General features: G+C 44.7%; 3 pseudogenes; all 3 read right to left on the bottom strand.

The window, feature by feature from the left end:
* Positions 1–1,130: 1,130 nt before the first annotated feature.
* LOC143949553 (5S ribosomal RNA) lies at positions 1,131–1,249 on the bottom strand (annotated as a pseudogene).
* A 14,536-nt stretch (positions 1,250–15,785) lies between these two features.
* Positions 15,786–15,905, bottom strand: LOC143949767 (5S ribosomal RNA; annotated as a pseudogene).
* A 95-nt stretch (positions 15,906–16,000) lies between these two features.
* LOC143948640 (5S ribosomal RNA) lies at positions 16,001–16,119 on the bottom strand (annotated as a pseudogene).
* Between the last annotated feature and the right edge of the window lie 4,236 nt (positions 16,120–20,355).

The raw sequence follows: 20,355 nt of genomic DNA, 5'->3' as shown, positions 1-20,355 counted from the left end.
GTGTTGTGCCCGTAGGCAATTTCTTTGTGCACTCTCAACCCTCTTGACAAATGCCAAGATGGTCACCTTGGGAAACAAGGGAAAAAAAACAGGTCAAAGCCAACAACATAAAAAGAATCCTACGGCATCCGGAATTCCCAGGCGATCTCCCAATCAAGACACTAACCAGGCCAGATCCTTCTATGTCACCTGGTCTTCCCAGGCAGTCTCCCGTCCAGGTACTAACCAGGCCTGATGCTGCTAAGCCTCTGAAATCAGACAAGATCGGGTGCTTTTAGGGTGATGTGGCCGTAAGCGTTCTCTTCAAGACACGCCCAACCCTCTTGACAAACGCCAAGATGGTCGCCTTGAGAAACAAGCGAAAAAAACAGTTCAAAGCCAACAACAAAAAAAGAAGCCTATGGCACCTGGTATTTCCAGGCAGTCTCCCATCCAGGTAATAACCAGGCCCGACACTGTTTAGCCTCTGAGATCAGATGAGATTGGGCGCTTTCAGGGTGATGGGGCCGTAGATGATCTCTTTGGGCACTCTCAACCCTCTTGTTGGGCACCTGGTATTCACAGATGGTCTCCCATACAGGTATTAACCAGGCCGTACACTGCTAGGCCTCCGAGATCAGATGAGATTGTGCGCTTTCAGGGTGATGTGGCCATAGGTGTTCTATTTAGACACTCTCAACCCTCTTGACAAATACCAAGATGGTTATCTTGGGAAACAAGTGAAAAAAAAAAGGTCAACGCCAACAACATAGACCCTGCCGGTCTCCCATCTGACCCAGACCCTGCTTAGCCTCTGAGATCGGGCGCTTTCAGGGTGATGTGACCTCAGGCGAACGCTTTGGGACATACTCAAAACTCTTGACTGATGCTAAAATGGTCACCTTGGGAAACAAGCGAAAGAAAAACAGGTCAAAGCCAACAATATAAAAAGATTCCTACGGCACCTTTAATACTATCTAGGCCGGACCCTTCTTAGCCTCTGAGATCAGATGAGATCGGGCGCTTTCAGGGGGATGTGGCCGTAGGAGATTTCTTTGGGCTCTCTCAGCCCTCTTGACAAATGCCAAGATGATCACCTTGGGAAACAAGCGGAAAAAAAACCCCATGTCAACGCCAACAACATAAAAAGAATCCTACGGCACCTGGTATTCCCAGTTGGTCTCCCATCCAGTTACTAATCAGGCCCGACAATGCTTAGCCTCCGAGATCAGACAAGATCAGGCACTTTCAAGGTGATGGGGCCATAGGCGATCTCTTCGGGAACTCTCAACCATCTTGACAAACGCCAACATGGTCATCTTGGGAAACAAGCGAAAAAAAACAAGTCATTGCCAACATTGGAGGCTAAGCAGGGCTGGGCAATCAGTTTCCTTGCCTGAAATAGGCATCTCAGAACTGCCATCTGGCTACTTCCCGAGTTTCCAACTCCTTCAACTAATCCCAGGAGACAATACTTCGCCCCCATCCTGGTGGAGGTTCCAACCACCCGATCAATGGTTCCTGTCACCTCTGTCCAGTAGCGGATCAACTTCGGGCATCTCCAAAACATGTGCATCATGTCTCCCCCCATGTTCCCGCACCGGGGGCAACTTGCATCCAGCCGTTCGGCCAAACTGAAAAAGTTTACGAGGAGCATAATAGGTTCTATATAATAAGAACAGATGTGACATCCTGTGTGAGGAGAGCCACAATTCACCACAGGCAGGATTCCTGTGGCCAATTATAGCTCAGGGGGGTTTAGTACACACCCCACACTATATAAGGCCGCCAGCACGGCGGCCTTGTATAGTGTGTTGCGGTGGTCAGGGAAAGAGGACGATAGGCAGGGACAGTGTCTTTACTGCTTGGGAACCTAGCACTGTTACAGTGGGTGTTATGTGCCTCCTGCACAGTACACACCTGAAGCTACCCTTTATTACTGGTGTTCAATTTCTGCAATACATGCATCTGCAGTGCAGAAGTTAGAGTCGGTGTTGTGTGCCTCCTGCACAGTATACACCTTATTGCTGGTGTTCTGTTTCTGTAATACAGGAACCTAGCACTGTTACAGTGCTAGGGTGTACAGAGAAGCTGGTATATATAGAAGACTACAGCATACAGAAGAAAGGCTAGTGAATACAGAATACAGGTTTCGTGTATGTAGATAGGCTTGAGTATACAGAGATGCTAGAGTAAACAGTGAGGCTGGGGTACACAGAGAGGCTAGTTTAAAGACAAATACAAAGATGTTAGTGTATATAGAGAGGTTAGTGTATAGAGAGAGTCGAGTGTATACAGAAAGGACAGTGCATATAGAGAAGCTAGTGTATACAGAAAGGGTATACATGAAAGCTGACATTCTATACAGAAGACTGGGTAGTGTATACAGAGAGTCTAGTGGGTACAGAAGACAGGCTGGTGTATTCTAGCTAGATTTTACAGTCTAGTGTATACAGAAGACAGGCTGTGGTATACAGAGAGTTTAGTGTATTCAGAGAGTCTAGTGTATACATAAGACTGGCTAGTTTACACAGTGTTTACAGAGATGCAAGGGTGTACAGAGAAGCTGGTATATATAGAAGACTACAGCATACAGAAGAAAGGCTAGTTAATACACAATACAGAAGACTCGTGTATGTAGATAGGCTTGAGTATACAGAGATGCTAGAGTAAACAGTGAGGCTGGGGTACACAGAGAGGCTAATTTAAAGAGAGATATACAAAGATGTTAGTGTATATAGAGAGGTTAATGTATAGAGAGGGTCGAGAGTATACAGTAAGGACAGTGCATATAGAGAAACTAGTGTATACAGAAGACAGGCTTGGGTATACATCAAATCTGACAGTGTATACAGAAGACTGGGTAGTGCATACAGAGAGTCTATTGGGTAAAGAAGACAGGCTGGTGTATTCTAGCTAGTTTTTACAGTCTAATGTATACAGAAGACAGGCTGTGGTATACTGAGGGTTTAGTGTATTCAGAGAGTCTAGTGTACAGAGATGCAAGGGTGTACAGAGAAGCGAGAAGCTAGTATATATAAGGCTAGTGAATACAGGCTAGTGAATACAGAATACAGACTCGTGTACGCAGATAGGCTTGAGTATACAGAGATGCTAGAGTAAACAATGAGGCTGGGGTACACAGAGAGGCTAGTTTAAAGACAAATACAAAGATGTTAGTGTATATAGAGAGGTTAGTGTATAGAGAGAGTCGAGTGTATACAGATAGGACAGTGCATATAGAGAGACTAGTGTATACAGAAGACAGGCTTGGGTATACATCCAAGCTGACAGTGTATACAGAAGACTGGGTAGTGTATACAGAGATTCTAGTGGGTACAGAAGACAGGCTGGTGTATTCTAGCTAGTGTTTACAGTCTAGTGTATACAGAAGACAGGCTGTGGTATACAGAGGGTTTAGTGTATTACAGAGATGCAAGGGTGTACAGAGAAGCTAGTATATATAGAAGACTACAGCATACAGAAGAAAGGCTAGTGAATACAGAATAAAGGCTGGCTTCTACGGAGAGGCTACCACTACGGAGATGCAGAACACTATCTAGGGTATATAGAGAGGCTAGATTATACAGAGAGGCTAGTGCATAGAGTGAAGCTATTGTATATAGAAGCCTGGTTAGTGTATACAGAGAAGCTAGTGTGTACAGAAGAAAGGCTAGACAGGTTATAAAGAGAGACAAGTTTTTACAGAAGACAGTTTGGGGTATACAGAGATGCTAGTTTATACAGAGAGACTAATGTATACAGAAGACGGGCTAGTGTATTCAGAACATAGGCTAGTGTATATCGAAGACAGGCTATTGTATGCAGAAGACCGGCTAGTGTAAACATGCTGGTGTATATAGAGAAGGCTAGTGAATTTAGAGGGTATGCTAAGTGATAACAGAAGACAATCTGGGCTATACAGAGACATTTCATCATTTCATCTAGCTCACATCTCTAATGGAGTTTGTCTCATTGCCATGTTATGCCTTTTCATTCTTATGCTAAATATAGATCACTACAAGATTTTAATCATCCACATCAAGCATGCAATAAAACTATCATACATCAAAATAAACCATGTACTCTTTTGCTCTATTTTGCATATTTATAACGGGACTGTGAGTATGTGACAGTCCTGACACACCATCCTGACTTATTTTTCTATATTTCTTATTAGAAATGGAGAGTACTATCTCAAAATCCGCTTAAATCTATTCACTTCGATGAGTTCTACCGCTAATTGTACCTTAATGCAAAATGTTCACAAAACCATCCATTTGCTACCAGACATGCTGCACATACTAAGAGTAATGTAAATATCGCTCTCTAACGATGTAAACAGTTTTATTGCTTTTCTGACATTGACCGAGTATCTCTGACATTAACTGAGTATCTCTCTGCACTTGGATCTTAATAATAATAATAATAATAATAATAATAATAGGATTGTGTAATGCAAACATCAACTAGTCTAATATAAGCTTTCTCATTGGTACCGGCATATCCTTTAAATTTAGACTAACGCAACTATTTCTCGGCCATTTTCAAGCTAAGCTTTCAATCTCTTACCTTTGAACAGCGATACTTCCTCCCTACAATATTAAGCCATTTAAATGTCCTATTGGTCGCCTATATTATACAACTCTCTGAAAACCCTATATGTAGAGAATAAAACTAGTCTTACATCTAAATAAAACAGTTTTATTGCTCAACCAAGTATCAGCTGTCATGACAAATAAAGTTTCCACTGTTTGACTCTATTTTCTGTATTACTTCTTTTTCTCCACCTTATCTGTCACAGTTAAAACACAGTGACAAAACATTTCTTTTTACCGCAGCAAAATGTGAGAAAAGCAGTGTAAAGCCGTCTTTCTGCCATATGCAACCATCTCTCACTACCTCTATGCAATAGGATTCTCTTTCCAGTGGAAACGGAAAACAGTCAGTGTAAGCCGTCTTCTTGAGCATCAAAATTAATGGAACGATTTACACGTTGGAATTTGCAAGCTACGTCAATTTACTGTTAAATAGAGTACCTTTGCATTTATCCCTTGACTTTGCTACTATCCCTTGATCCCTTTTGTGTATTCACTATATCTCGACTATACATACTGCCTCAAAATTTTCCTAATTTGTTTTGCTATACTTATAATTATTATTTTATAGAGATTACTATCTCTAAATCATTGTAACAAATTATAATGTCTACAGCTAATTTTACGTTAAAGCAAAAGTCACACAAAACCATCTTTTTAAAACCTTTTACACACTGCACATTAAGATTAATGCAACCATCTCTCGCTACCTCTATGCAATAGGATTCTCTTTCTGACTCTATTTTGTGTATTACTTTTTCTCCACATTAACTGTCACACTGATAACCATTTGTAACACATAACACTTGCAACACATTTTTTAACAGCGGCAAAAAGTGAGAAAAGCAGTGGGACTTGATTGAGAAGTGGTTGCAGTAGCAAAGCATAGCAATACAGTTTGATTACATTAATAACACATAATGCAACTATTTTACATTCATTTTACATTCACATCATGCATACATCCTAATGTAAGCTGTCTATCACTATAAATGTTCATGGTTACTGATACATTATGCCGATGACCAATGGAAACGGAAAACAGTCAGTGTAAGCCGTCTTCGTGCGTAACATATTTAATGGAACGATTTACACGTTGGAATTTTCAAGCTACGTCAATTTACTCTTAAATACCCTTTAGCTGCTTAGCTCACACTTTGCTGTATGTAGCCGCGTTTACATGTAAGTAACCAATGGGGATTGACATTTCATGTCCATCTCACATCTCTAATGCAATTTGTCTCTTTGCCATGTCATACTTTGCCAGTTATTATACTTTCTCATCCGATAGAAACCTAGTCGTTGCTGATATTTCATGATTACAGCAATCATCTCATCTAATTGCTATTCCGACAATTCTGCCTTGGTATTACTTTGCAACGCTCTATTGAACAATGTAAAGGTAAGCTAGATATTTTGTGTATTTCCAGTTAAACTCGACCTGTATATACTGTCTCAATATTATCTTTTCTAATTTTGCTAAATTAGATTATAGAGTTTGCTATGTCTAAATCCAGGTTACCTACTCACCTTTATTACGTATACTGCTAATTTTAGGATAATACAAAACCATCTTATTGCTTCTTTACACGCTGCACATATTAAGAGTAATGCAAAGCTACCGTGAACAGTTTAATTGCTCGTCTCACATTTAGCTGGTATCTCTCTGCTATAGGAAACTGAATTTGTACTAGAACGATCACTCATCTAATATCAGTCCACTCAGTGCTACCGGGATAACTTTTACATTTAGAGTAATGAAATGATTTCTCAGTCATTTTGGAGCTACTGCAACTAACGCTTCCGATCTCATTTCGACTGCAATACTTAATCTCTGCTATTGCAGAATATTTAGCTGCTTAGCTCACACCTTGCTGTAAGTAGCCCTGGAGATTGGCATTTCAACACTAATTCATATTCACATTTCTAATGCAGTTTGTCTTTTTGCCATGCCATCCTCTGTTAGTTATTATGCTTTCTCATCCTTGTGCTCCAATATTGGGGTATATTCACTACATGATTAAAGACACGTAATGAACTTGATTGATAAAAACCTACACACGTTGTTGCTGTTATTTCGTGTATTTCCACTTAAACCCGTTATAGTTATTTTGCTATATTTAATACTAGTAAAAACAGATTACTATCTCTAAATCCTGGTAAACCAGCTCACAATAAACCATCAAATTTCTACCTTACACGCAGCACATATTAACATATTAACATTTAGCCGGTATAGTGAAATAGTAAACGAAATGTGTAGATCACTCATCTAATATCGTCTTTTCAGTGCTGCCGGAACATATTTTAAATTTAGAGTAATGCAACGATTTCTCAGTTTTATGAAGCTACTGCAACTAACGCTTTGAATCTCTTTCCTGATAAATTACGCTCTGCAATATTAAGCCATGTAAATTGTCCTATTGGTCTGCTAACAATGCTATGTATAATAATACAAATCTTTTAAAAGCAATATCGTCTCACTGCAATACTTACACTCTGCATAATATATATGAATAATGCGAATAATGCTAATAATAAAGTCGTCTAAAACTCGGCTATAAGTAGAGAATAAAACTATCTTACATCAAAATAAACCATGTACTGCCAAACCAATAACGGCCAATTACTTAACGTCTATCAGTCAATGACTTAACAAAATAAACTTAGCACTCTTTTGCTCTATTTTGAATAGTTGTAGTTCTCCACATTAACTGTCACATTGATATCACCACTGACAATACACCACTTTTTAACAGCACCAAAATATGAAAAAAGCACTTTATATGTTTCAAAAGTAGTTGCATTAGCAAAAAATAAAGTCCTGTCTTCTTTACACGCTAGCTTTTCTGTATACATTAATCTCTCTGTGTACACCAGCCACTCAATATAGACTAGCCTCTCTGTCTTCTGTATACAGGTGCCCGTAATCTATATACACTAGCCTGCCTTCTTTTTACAATAGTCTCGGTGTCCCAGCCTCTCTGCATACACTATCCTCACTGAATTCCCCAGACTGTGTTCTGTATACACAAGCCTATCTGTAAAAAAAAATAGCCGTTCTTCTGCATACTCTAGCCTCTCTGTGTAACACAGTCTCTCTCTGGATTCCCTAGCCTACATCTCTGCATACCCAGGACCTTCCTCTTTATAATCTAGCCTATCTGTATACACTAGCGTGTCTTTTGTACAAATTAGCTTCTCTGTAACCGGTCTTCTGTATACACGATCCTCACTGTCTACTCTTGGTTGTCTTTTGTATACACTAGCATCTCTTTATACATATACATATACAGCTCTCTGTATACCCAAGCCTCTCTGTATACACTAGTCCACCGGTATACACTAGCAAGTCTGCCTACACTATCCTCTCTTTGTAACTCAACTTCTCTCTCTGTATACCTTAGCTTCCATCTCTGCATACACAGGACGTTCTTCTCTATAATCTAGCCTATGTGTATACACTAGCCGGTCTTCTGTAGACATAAGCCTCCCTGTATAAACTAGCTGGTCTACTGTATACACTAGTCCGTCTGTATACACTAGCAAGCTTGCATACACTAGCCTCTCTGTGTAACCCAGCCTCCATCTCTGCATACCCAGGACGTTCTTCTCTATAATCTAGCCTATTTGTATACACTAGCCTGTCTTTTGTACACATTAGCCTCTCTGTATAAACTAGCCGGTCCTCTGTATACACTAGTCCATCTGTATACACTAGCAAGTATGCGTACTCTAGCCTCTCTCTCTGTATAACTTAGCCTCCATCTCTGCATACCCAGGACGTTCTTCTGTATAATCTAGCCTATCTGTATAATCTAGCCTATCTGTATACACTAGCCATCCATCTCTGCATACCCAGGACGTTCTTCTGTATAATCTAGCCTATCTGTATAAACTAGCCTGTCTTTTGTACACATTAACCTCTCTGTATAAACTAGCCGGTCCTCTGTATATACTAGTCCGTCTGTATACACTAGCAAGTCTGTGTAACCAAGCCTCTCTCTCTGCATACCCTAGCCTCCATCTCTTGCATAAACCAGGACCTTCTTCTGCATAATCTAGCCTATCTGTATACACTAGCCTGTCTTTTGTACACATTAGCCTCTCTGTGTAAACTAGCCGGTCTACTGTATACACTAGTCCATCTGTATACACTAGCAAGTCTGCATACTCCTGCCTCTCTGTGTAACCCAGCCTCGCTCTCTCTCTCTGTATACCCTAGCCTCCATCTCTGCATACCAAGGACGTTCTTCTGTATAATCTAGCCTATCTGTATAAACTAGCCTGTCTTTTGTACACATTAACCTCTCTGTATAAACTAGCCGGTCCTCTGTATACACTAGTCCGTCGGTATACACTAGCATCTCTTTATACATTAGCTCTCTGTATACCCAAGCCTCTCTGTATACACTAGTGCACCGGTATACACTAGCAAGTCTGCCTACACTAGCCTCTCTTTGTAACCCAACTGCTCTCTCTGCATACCCAGGACGTTCTTCTCTATAATCTAGCCTATCTGTATAATCTAGCCTATCTGTATACACTAGCCATCCATCTCTGCATACCCAGGACGTTCTTCTCTATAATCTAGCCTATTTGTATACACTAGCCTGTCTTTTGTACACATTTGCCTCTCTGTATAAACTAACCGGTCTTCTGTATTACACTAGTCCCCCTGTATACACTAGCAAGTCTGCATACTCCTGCCTCTCTGTGTAACCCAGCCTCACTCTCTCTCTGTATACCCTAGCCTCCATCTCTGCATACCCAGGACGTTCTTTTGTATAATCTAGCCTATCTGTATAAACTAGCCTGTCTTTTGTACATATTAGCCTCTCTATATAAACTAGCCGGTCCTCTGTATACACTAGTCCGTCTGTATACATTAGCACGTCTGTGTAACCAAGCCTCTCTCTCTGCATACCCTAGCCTTCATCTCTTGCATAACCAGGACCTTCTTATGTATAATCTAGCCTATCTGTATACACTAGCCTGTCTTTTGTACACATTAGCCTCTCTGTATAAACTAGCCGGTCTACTGTATACACTAGTCCATCTGTATACACTAGCAAGTCTGCATACTCCTGCCTCTCTGTGTAACACAGTCTCTCTCTCTGTATACCCTAGCCTCCATCTCTGCATAACCATGACGTTCTTCTGTATAATCTAGCCTGTGTTTTGTACACTTTAGCCTCTCTGTATAAACTAGCCGGTCTTCTGCATACACGAGTCTCTCTTTATACCCTTGGATGTCTTTTGTATACACTAGCTGCTCTTTATACATTAGCTCTCTGTATACCCAAGCCTCTCTATACACTAGTCCGTCTGTATACACTAGCAAGTCTGCATACACCAGCCTCTCTGTGTAACCCAGCCTCTCTCTCTGCATACCCAAGATGTTCTTCTCTATAATCTAGCCTATTTGTATACACTAGCCTGTCTTTTGCACACATTAGCCTCCCTATATAAACTAGCCGGTCTTCTGTATACACTAGTCCGTCTGTATACACTAGCAAGTATGCATACTCTAGCCTCTCTCTCTGTATACCCTAGCCTCCATCTCTGCATACCCAGGACGTTCTTCTGTATAATCTAGTTTATCTGTATACACTAGTGTATACAGACAGACTAGTGTATACAGAGGACCGACTAATGTGTACAAAAGACAGGCTAATGTATACAGATAGGCTAGATTATACAGAAGAACGTCCTGGGTATGCAGAGCGCTCAGCTTCAAGGTATGGCCAACGTGAGTAATATGAGGGACACTCCTCACCCCCGCCCCCACCTACCAGATCTGAGTTTCATCCCCTTGCCCTCTCTGCCCCGGTCATCTGGTGGCAGTTTTATGCACTCCCTGGCCCCCACCCATTCATAATCCTTACCGACCTTTCTTTCCGCTGCTCACAGGAACACACTGGATGACTTGTCTAATTAACCAACTTGTACAAGACACAGCTATCCTCCTGTCTGACACCGGTCCCCCTTGGAGGCTTTACCCCTCACTGTTTGGGTGGTCCCTGCCTCTCCCTGGATGCTCCACATATACCACAACGACATTGTCAGAGGGGCACCACTTGACAGGACACAGGGCTTTCATTCCGGTGGCATCTCCCATTGGAGGAAGGGATGATGGCCCCAACCCCTTGGCAGCAGGTTCTTTCATGTACAGACCAGGGCGGCTCATCTTCCCTTCTGGAGTCTTGACCTTAGATGGGGGAGTTGCACTTTGGGGGGTCTGAGTGATACCTAATGCGCTGTACTGGAAGGGCTTGACATTCCCGCATATGTGTCCCCTCCCCCTGGATGCGCCCCTTGTCCCCCCCTCTGGCTCCCACCTACTCTTTGCCGACATTGCCTTCTGCAGCTTTCGGGGACCCTGGATGACTTATTTATTGAGCCTATTGGTACGAGACACTGCTTCCCTCCAGGGTGACTCTGGACCCCCCTGGAGGATTTACCCCTTACTGTTTGGGCGGTCCCAGCCTCCCTCTGGATGCTCTACACAGCCCCCGATGGCGATGCAGGAGAGACACTAATTGGCGGGCCCTAGGACTGCTGCTCGGGTGAAGTCTCCCATTGGATGGAGGGATGGTGGCCCCAGCCCCTTGCCTGCCGGATTTTCCATGCACCGACCAGGGCTGCTCCTCTTTCATCTTGATGTGGTGACCATGGAGGGGAGGAGTTGAAATTTATGGGGTCCGGGTGTTTGCTGGTGGGAGTGCGCTAAAGGACTTGACATTTCTGCATGTTTGTCCCCTCTCCCCTGTTTCCCCCCTCCCTTCCCCCCCTTCCCACCCTTCCCTTCCCTCCTTTCCCTCCCCCTTTCCCCCTTCCACTCCCCCTTTCCCCCCTTCCCTGCCCCTTTTCCCCCCGGGGCGTGGACAGGGGAGAGGGGGTAAGGAGAGGACAATCTGCCAAAGGGAGAAATGCATTTGTTCGGGGACTGCATGTACTTTAGGGGTATGGGATGGGGGGTGGTGGATCCCATTCTGTGATGCCTTTTCTGTTGTGACGGGCTCCCTCGTGCATGCCTATGTTTAGGGCGAGCCGAGGAGACCCCTCAGTGCTGACAGTTATATGCTCTACCTCTGTTTTGGTTATACTATTGTTTTTTGTTTCTTTGATGTTACTGTTTGTCTTTTATTTGCATAGCGGTATCAGACGTGACATTTACCACTGCCGGGACTGGGGGGACTAGGATTCGGGGGCTCCCTCTCTGACCTGTCTACCCAATAACCCAAGTAGGACAGCGCTTTAAACCCAGTGTACATCTGGTAAGCGCTATAGCATAATTGTGCTGTTTTAGTATACCCTTCCTGTACTGTTGAGTGCGGACAACCCTTAATTTCCCTCTCCCCCTGGGGTTGGGGTGCCCGGCCTCTTTTTCCCTTTACCTTTCCTTCCATTTGCCCTTCCTTTCTCCCCCTTAGTTCCCGCCATGCATTACCTACCCAAAACCTACCTTGGTTCAACTTTCTTTGCTTTTCTCTGACGTCCCCCTCCCCCTCCCCGAGGAGCGATGGGAGACTCAGTCAAGGTCACCTCTCTAAACGTTAAGGGACTGAACTCCCCTGAAAAACGGTGGATCCTCCTGGGAAAACTGAACACATCCTGTACTGATGTGGCCTTTATACAAGAAACACATTTTAAAAATACTAGCCTCCCCTTTCTATGGTCGAGATCCTTCCCTAAGGTCTACCACTCTACTAACCCCTCCTCTCCATTCTGATCTCTAGCAGGCTCCCCTGGGTTCTCCAGGATTCTCTGGTGGACCCTGGGGGCCAATATCTTTTTCTTAGGGGCCACATTGGAGAGCGCCTTTTTACATTTGCCACTGTGTACGCTCCCAATGATCACCAAGACACGTTCCTCAGAACTACCCTGCACAGATTATGTGACTTTCGGGAGGGCCAATTGATATTAGGTGGGGACTTTAATGTCCCCTTTCGCCATCGGTTGACACTTCTGCCTCTTGCTCCTCGCTCCCTACCCCTCACCTAGGTCTCTATTCTGGCACCTTAATGAGAGCCTCATCCAGATACCGGAAGTTTTAGCAGATGTGACCAGGGAATTGAACCTTTATTTCCAAGAAAACTAAAGCAGGACTGTGACCCGGGGATAATTTGGGAGGCTCACAAGTCAGTACTCCGCAGGGTACTTATCAGGAACAGCTTGCTAATCTGTTTCGTGAACTTGCCTCTGTGGAAGCGAAACATAAACATACCCCCTTACGGACCTTAGAGATTGAATTGGGGACACTCCATACCCATATTGCTGTCCTTCTCCATTATAAAGCGAAAGCGGCACTCCAGTTCTGTCGTAAACTGACGTAGGAGTCAGAGGACAAATGCAGAAAAATCTTAGCCAGGTCGGTAAAGGAGTTGAAATCTTGCTCTTACATACCACAGTTGATAGATGAGAATGGCCAGAGGGCCTCTACCCCAACCCAAATAGTTGAAGTCTTTGAAAAATGTTACTCTGATCTCTACAACCTGCCCGATTCAGGGTCTGGACAGGACAATATAGACAGATATGTAACCGGTTCTGGTCTACCAACCCTCTCATCGGAATCACGGGAGTACTTGGAGGACCCGATCACACTGGAAGAAGTCCAGACGGCCGTGGGACCTCCGAAGGTGGGTAAGGCTCCGGGCCCTGACGGATATACCGCACAATACTTTAAGACCTTCCTCCCTATTCTCGGCCCGCGCTTGGTGAATTTATTTAATACTCTGAGCTCAAATGGGGATTTTCCTGAGGATACCCTTAGAGCCCACATCTCGTTGATACCTAAGGAGGGCAAAGACCCGGGCCTATGTGGGAGCTACAGACCCATTTCCCTCCAAAATTCGGTCCTAAAACTATTCTCTAACTCCTCGCCACGTGATTGGCACATCACTTGTAGTCCCTTATACATATTGACCAGTTAGGTTTTATTCCCACCAGGGAAGATAAGGACAACACCACTAAGGTGCTTACCCTGATCCGTAAAGCAAAGTCATCTGGGACCCCTTGTCTTTTCATGAGTACTGATGTCGAGAAGGCTTTTGATCGGGTCAAATGGACATTAATGTTCTCGGTCCTTTGCCATATAGGTCTGAGTGAACGGATGCTGGCATGGATAAGTAAGATATACTCACGTACTTACATTCCACCGGACATCGCGCGTACGTTTATGTTGAACTTCCCCCCACCCCTTGTCACTAAGATCCGCAGTTTGCTTCACGGGTGGCATTCTGGCCTCCATTCCTGGTTCAGCAGATGCAATCTCATTAAAATGAACATACTCCCTAAATTTACTTATCTTTTCCAAGCTCTCCCGATCCAGATTCCAGTCCTGTTTTTTAAGCAAGCTCAATCCTTGCTCACTCAATTTAACTGGGCCCACAAAAATCCCAGACTTAAGCGGTCACAGCTGACATTGTCTAAACAACAGGGAGGGTTGGTTCTCCCTAACTTGCGACGCTACTACCTGGCCTCCCATCTGGGCCGTGTATTGGACTGGAATCGAAACAAACTTTCTAAGCTCACTCCCGAATTCCGCTAAGAAGCGCCATGTAGTGCTATAAGTATTTACCCACAGAATTTATGTCACATCCCACTATAGGGGCTTAGTTGAAAGTCAGTCACCTGATCGCTACCCGAAACACACTCACGTCTTTGACTTCCCCCCTATTCCCTATACGTGGCCATCCAACCTTTGAACTGGGGACCCACTTAGAAATTCCAACCTAGACAATGCGTCTAAATTCGTCATTGATGGAAAATGGCCTTCTTTCTCAATCCTAACAGATCCGACAGGGCTTTTCCAACTGCCTTTTTGGAGAGCGGCGCAACGACATCATTTTCTCCATTCCATCCCCAATCCTCAAACGTTCGCCCGCCCTCAGACGGAGTTTGAGACTCTATGCAGGAGCGAAGGCCCTTTGGCCCACATTCTCTCTCAAACAGATTACCCACACTTAACCTGTCTGTCCAACTGGGAAAAGGACCTTAATTGCTAATTTTCCCCAGCACAGAGACAACGCATTATCACTTTGGCTCTCAAAATGTCGCTGTGCACGAAGATACAGGAGACGAATTTTAAACTTCTCACCAGGTGGTATTTGACACCATCAAAGCTGCAGAAATGTTTCTCCTCTTCCTCGAACATATGCTGGAGGTGTGGAGAAGAAGAGGGCACGTTGCTGCACATTTTTTGGTCCTGCCTCAGCTTGGTGGACTTCTGGACAGAGATCCGATGCATAACACAAAAATTCACAGACTTCTCCATCCAGGAGGAGGCTGCATTCTTTCTCTTGCACCATTCACAGATTCCCATTAAGAAGTACAAAAAAATCTATTTTACGTCATGTGATAAATGCGGCGAAATCCTGCATCCCTCTCTATTGGAAAAAATGTTCCCCCCCTTTCATTACTCACTGGCTTAAGAAAATAGAGGACATTAAAAAAAATGGAGGACTTGATCCTCACATCACAAGGTATACAAGAATTTTTTAAACAAACCTGAGACATCTGGAATACCTTTATATTCTCACTGGAAGGATGTCGCCTGCTATCGCCTTAGTGCTCTGAGCTTTCCTTGACTGGCCCCTTGGACAGTGGCTGCCATCGTGTCTCGTCCCCTCTTCTCCTTTTCTGATCTTTCAACCCTTCTCTTTTCTGCCTTCCTCCCCTATCTCTCACCCCCTCCACCCCCTCTCTCTTTTGGAAAGAGTGGAAAATTGGGAATGACGGCCCCACACCCCCCTCTGGATGGATTATGCCGGAGGGACCTGGGGGTTTGTGTGACCCTGGATCTTGGTACAGTACTTTATCCGTGCCTCGAATCATTGTGATTGATGGAAGGCAGACTCACAGTTGCGAATATACCTGTATCAAGTATTGTTCAGCTGCTTTTTGCTCTGTATTTCTCTGTTGCATTATGTACTCGGGGGACCGTCTTCCCCTATTTGGAGAAAAAATTATATTTGAAAAAAAAAAGAAGCCTACGACACCTGGTATTCCCAGGCGGTTTCCCATCCAGGCATTAACCAGGCCTGACCCTGCTTAGCCTCCAAGATCAGACGAGATGGAACAGATTCAGGGCGATGTGGCCGTAGCCGATATCTTCAGGCACTCTCAACTCTCTTGACAAACACCAAGATGGTCACCTTGGAAACAAGCGGAAAAAAATAGGTCAACGGCCACAACATAAAAAGAAGCCTACGGCATCTGGAAATCCCAGGCGGTCTCCCATCCAGGTACTAAACTGGTCCCAACCCTGCTTAGCCTCTGAGATCAGATGAGATTGGGCTCTTTTAGGGTGGTGTGGCCGTAGGAGATTTCTTCAGGCACTCTCAACCTTGACTAACGCCAATATGGTCACCTTGGGAAACAAACAAAAAAATCAAGTCAACGCCAACAACATGAGAAGAAGTCTACAGCACCTAGTATTCCCAGGTGGTCTCCCATCCAGGTATTAACAAGGCTCGACCCTGTTTAGTCTCTGAGATCAGACGAGATCTGGTGCTTTCAGGGTTATGTGGCCATAGGCGATCTCTTCAAGCACTCTCAACCCTCTTGACAAACACCAAGATGGTCACCTTGGTAAACAAACAAAAAAAAAAAAACAAGTCAACGCCAACAACATAAAAATAAGCCTTCAGCACCTAGTATTCCCAGGTGGTCTCCAATCCAGGTACTAGCAAGGCCCGACCCTGTTTAGCCTCTGAGATCAGAGGAGATCGGGCGCTTTCAGGCTTATGTGCCCATAGGCAATCTCTTTGGGCACTCTCAACCCTCTTGACAAATGCCAAGATGGTCACCTTGGGAAACAAGCGAAAAAAAAACAAAACGAATCAAGGCCAACAACATAAAAAGAAGCCTACAATAACTGGTATTCCCAGGTGGTCTCCCATCCAGGTACTAACCAGGCCTGACTCTTCTTAGCCTCCAAGATCAGACGAGATTGGGTGCTTTCAGAGTGCTCGGACTCTTTCCCCATCACTAATGGGACGAGGCAGGGGTGCCCTCTGTCTCCCCTAATTTTTATTCTGACACTGGAACCACTTATGTGTCACGTTCGGAATGACCCGAATATTACTGGCATATCCAAACCCTCGGCACACCACAAAATTGCGGCGTACGCTGACGATATAATTTTTTTCGTCTCCAATCCACACATTTCGCTTCCCAATATACTCGTGGCTCTCCGGCGATACGGCAGCCTATCAAACTATAAAATCAATTGCACCATCGGCTGTATTGAATATATCGGTCCCGGATGGTGAGGCCAAGAGGCTATGCTCCGCTTTTCCATTCTACTGAGCTGAAAAATCTATACGTTACCTGGGCGTTGACATCGCAGCGGATTTGGTGCAATTGTACCCGCTTAATTTTCTTCCTCTCCTGAATAGACTGAAATCTGATTTGGGAAACTGGCATGATTTAACACTGACCTGGTTCGGGCGCTGTAATGCATTCAAAATGACGGCCCTCCCGCGGATCTTATACTTGTTCCAGACATTATCGATCCGGTTACCCCCAATCTTTTTCAGACATCTGCAGGTGCTGCTCCGGGACTTTATTTGGGCGCGCAAACCGCCCAGAGCCCGTTTGCAATTGCTTGCCAGACCAAAGGACAAGGGGGGTCTGGGTCTCCCAGATCTGAGACAATACAACAGAGCGACTCTGCTAGCGAGAGTCGTTGATTGGCATTGTAATGGCCACCACAAGCAGTGGGTGGAGATGGAGATTGAGGATGGATCCATTCCCCTATTGACCTCCCCGTGGCTCCTGTCCTCCCTACCAAAAGACCTCAGAGATCACCCCGTAGTGGGAGCTACGTTGGCTGTTGTGCGGAGGTTGTTCCGCTGCACACACATTGCTCCCCTGCCGTCACCAATGACTCCGGTTATAGGTAATCCAGACTTCCCACTGGGATTTACCAACAAGAAACTGCGACAGTTGACAGTGGTGGGGAAACAGCGTCTGGGAGAGGTGTGGTCCTCGGGAGGGCTCCCGACCACGCAAACTGTCGCCGAGCTTTCTGACCCTCCGCTTGACTTGTTTAATGCTTATCAACTTCGTCACTTTCTTCTGGCCATACAAAGGGCCCCCTACACTCCTAGAGACCTGACGCCCTATGAATCCATCTGTCACAAAAAGGAACCTGTGCAACACACCCTCTCCCTCCTGTACAACCTATTAAGTAGTCAGGAGGAGGAGTCGACCCCACCATTTATCCACAAATGGGAGATTGCATTTGGCATCACATTTACCCCACAACAGATAGGGAAGATCCTGACATTAGTACATAAAGCTTCCATCGCAAACCAATATCAAGAATCAGGATACAAGATAGTCTCACGCTGGTATAGAGTCCCATACCTTCTGAATAAAATGAATAGATCGATTCCGGATGTTTGTTGGAGGTGCAATTCAGATACGGGGACCATGGGACACATTTTCTGGGCATGCCCGGCCTTGAGGAACTTTTGGGTGGAGGTGACCGGGACAATAAAAACAGCCTGTTCGAAAATACAAAAAAACCCTCACGATGCAACTCCTGAACGCCGCCCGGGCCTGCATTCCCACACTGTGGAGGCAGCCTCAGCCCCCATCCAAGGTGCTGTGGTATTCCAAAGTCAATCATATTCTCCGGATGGAAGAATTGACCGCCACCCTTCACAACACTGAAGAGGCATTTAGTGTTACATGGAGGCCCTGGAGGTATTTTACTGGTACTTGAGACTACATTTGGGAGGTGAGCAGCGCCCCTGTCCCAGAAAACGACTGAACATCTAACGTTTACCTACGTAGGCCAAGTCTGCCCTGGGTGGCATTCCCCCCCTTCCCTTTTTGTCTTTATTTTTCTTTTTTTCCCTGCCGCCATCCCCCCCCTCTTCTCTCTCCGTCTTTGCACTCTCTTCTTCCCCCGTCCTCCCTTTTGACTATGCCTTGTCTCCTTACTAGCCTTTGGGACCCAGAAGAACCCCAGGGTTATGGACACGACCGGCTCATATTTTACTCTGGTTCACGTAAGTCATGATAAGCTGGCTCGCTGTGGTCCCAGTTGTTCTCCATGATTACATTTGTCCGAACGGAGCTGCATTAGTTATACTGTACTACATGTCGGAGGTGGGGTTTCTCTCTTTTCTGCATGAAACTCTAGGACTCCCCTCTGAGAACCCAGAGTTATTTGGCTGCCTATTTTTTGTTACCATGTAATTGTGACTCTGGGTCATGCTGTATGGTTGACTGTTATATTTATGTTGTTCTACTTATACTTAATAAAAGAATAAAACAAAAAAAAAAAAATAAGTCAATGCCAACAACTTAAAAAAAAAGCCTATGGCATCGAGAAATCCCAGGCGGTCTCCCATCCCGGTACTAACCAGGTCCCAACCCTGCTTAGCCTCTGAGACAGGGCTGGTGCAAGGATCGTTGACACCCTAGGCGAAAACCTAATTTTGCCACCCCCCCCCGGCTGCGCCCATGACTCCACCTTACCCTGCCCTTGCTACACATGACCTATCTGACCCCTACACTGACCCCCTGACACATAAACTAATCCACCTGACTCCTACTTCCTGCACTACTCACATCACATTGACCCCTACACTGACCCACCTGATAATTACACTGACCCACCTGGCACCTACACCAACCCACCTGGCTACGACACTGCCAATTACACTGACCATCACGCTGACACCTACACTGACCATCACGCTGACACCTACACTGACCATCACGCTGACACCTACCCTGAAAACACATACCCTGAAAACACATACCCTGAAAACACATACCCTGAAAACACATACCCTGAAAACACATACCCTGACACATAAAATGGCACTGACGCATACACTGACGCATACACTGACATGACACATACACTGACACGACACATACACTGACACATTACACTGACACGACACATACACTGACACGACACATCACACTGGCATGACACATACAGTGGCATGACACATACACTGACACATCACACTGGCATGACACATACACAGACACATCACACTGGCATGACACATACACAGTCACATCACACTGACATGACACATACACTGACATGACACATACACAGACACATCACACTGACATGACACATACACTGACACATCACACTGACATGACACATACACTGACACATTACACTGACATGACACATACACTGACATGACACATACACTGACACATCACACTGGCATGACACATACACAGACACATCACAATGACATGACACATACACAGACACATCACACTGACATGACACATACACAGACACATTACACTGACATGACACATACACAGACACATTACACTGACATGACACATACACTGACACATTACACTGACATGACACATACACTGACACGACACATACACTGACACATCACACTGGCATGACACATACACTGACACATTACACTGACATGACACATACACTGACACATTACACTGACATGACACATACACAGACACATCACACTGACATGACACATACACAGACACATCACACTGGCATGACACATACACAGACACATCACACTGACATGACACATACACAGACACATCACACTGACATGACACATACACAGACACATCACACTGGCATGACACATACACAGACACATCACACTGACATGACACATACACAGACACATCACACTGACATGACACATACACAGACACACCACACTGGCATGACACTGACACACATCACACTGACCTACCTGACTCCTACTTCCTGCATTACTCACAC

This window comes from Lithobates pipiens, unplaced genomic scaffold (assembly GCF_037356315.1).
Source record: "Lithobates pipiens isolate NorthernLeopardFrog02 unplaced genomic scaffold, aLitPip1_a1.2 Scaffold_30, whole genome shotgun sequence".
NCBI lineage: Eukaryota > Metazoa > Chordata > Amphibia > Anura > Ranidae > Lithobates > Lithobates pipiens.
The sequence above is the reverse complement of the archived record's forward strand: the minus strand, read 5'-3'. Positions and strand labels throughout refer to the sequence as shown.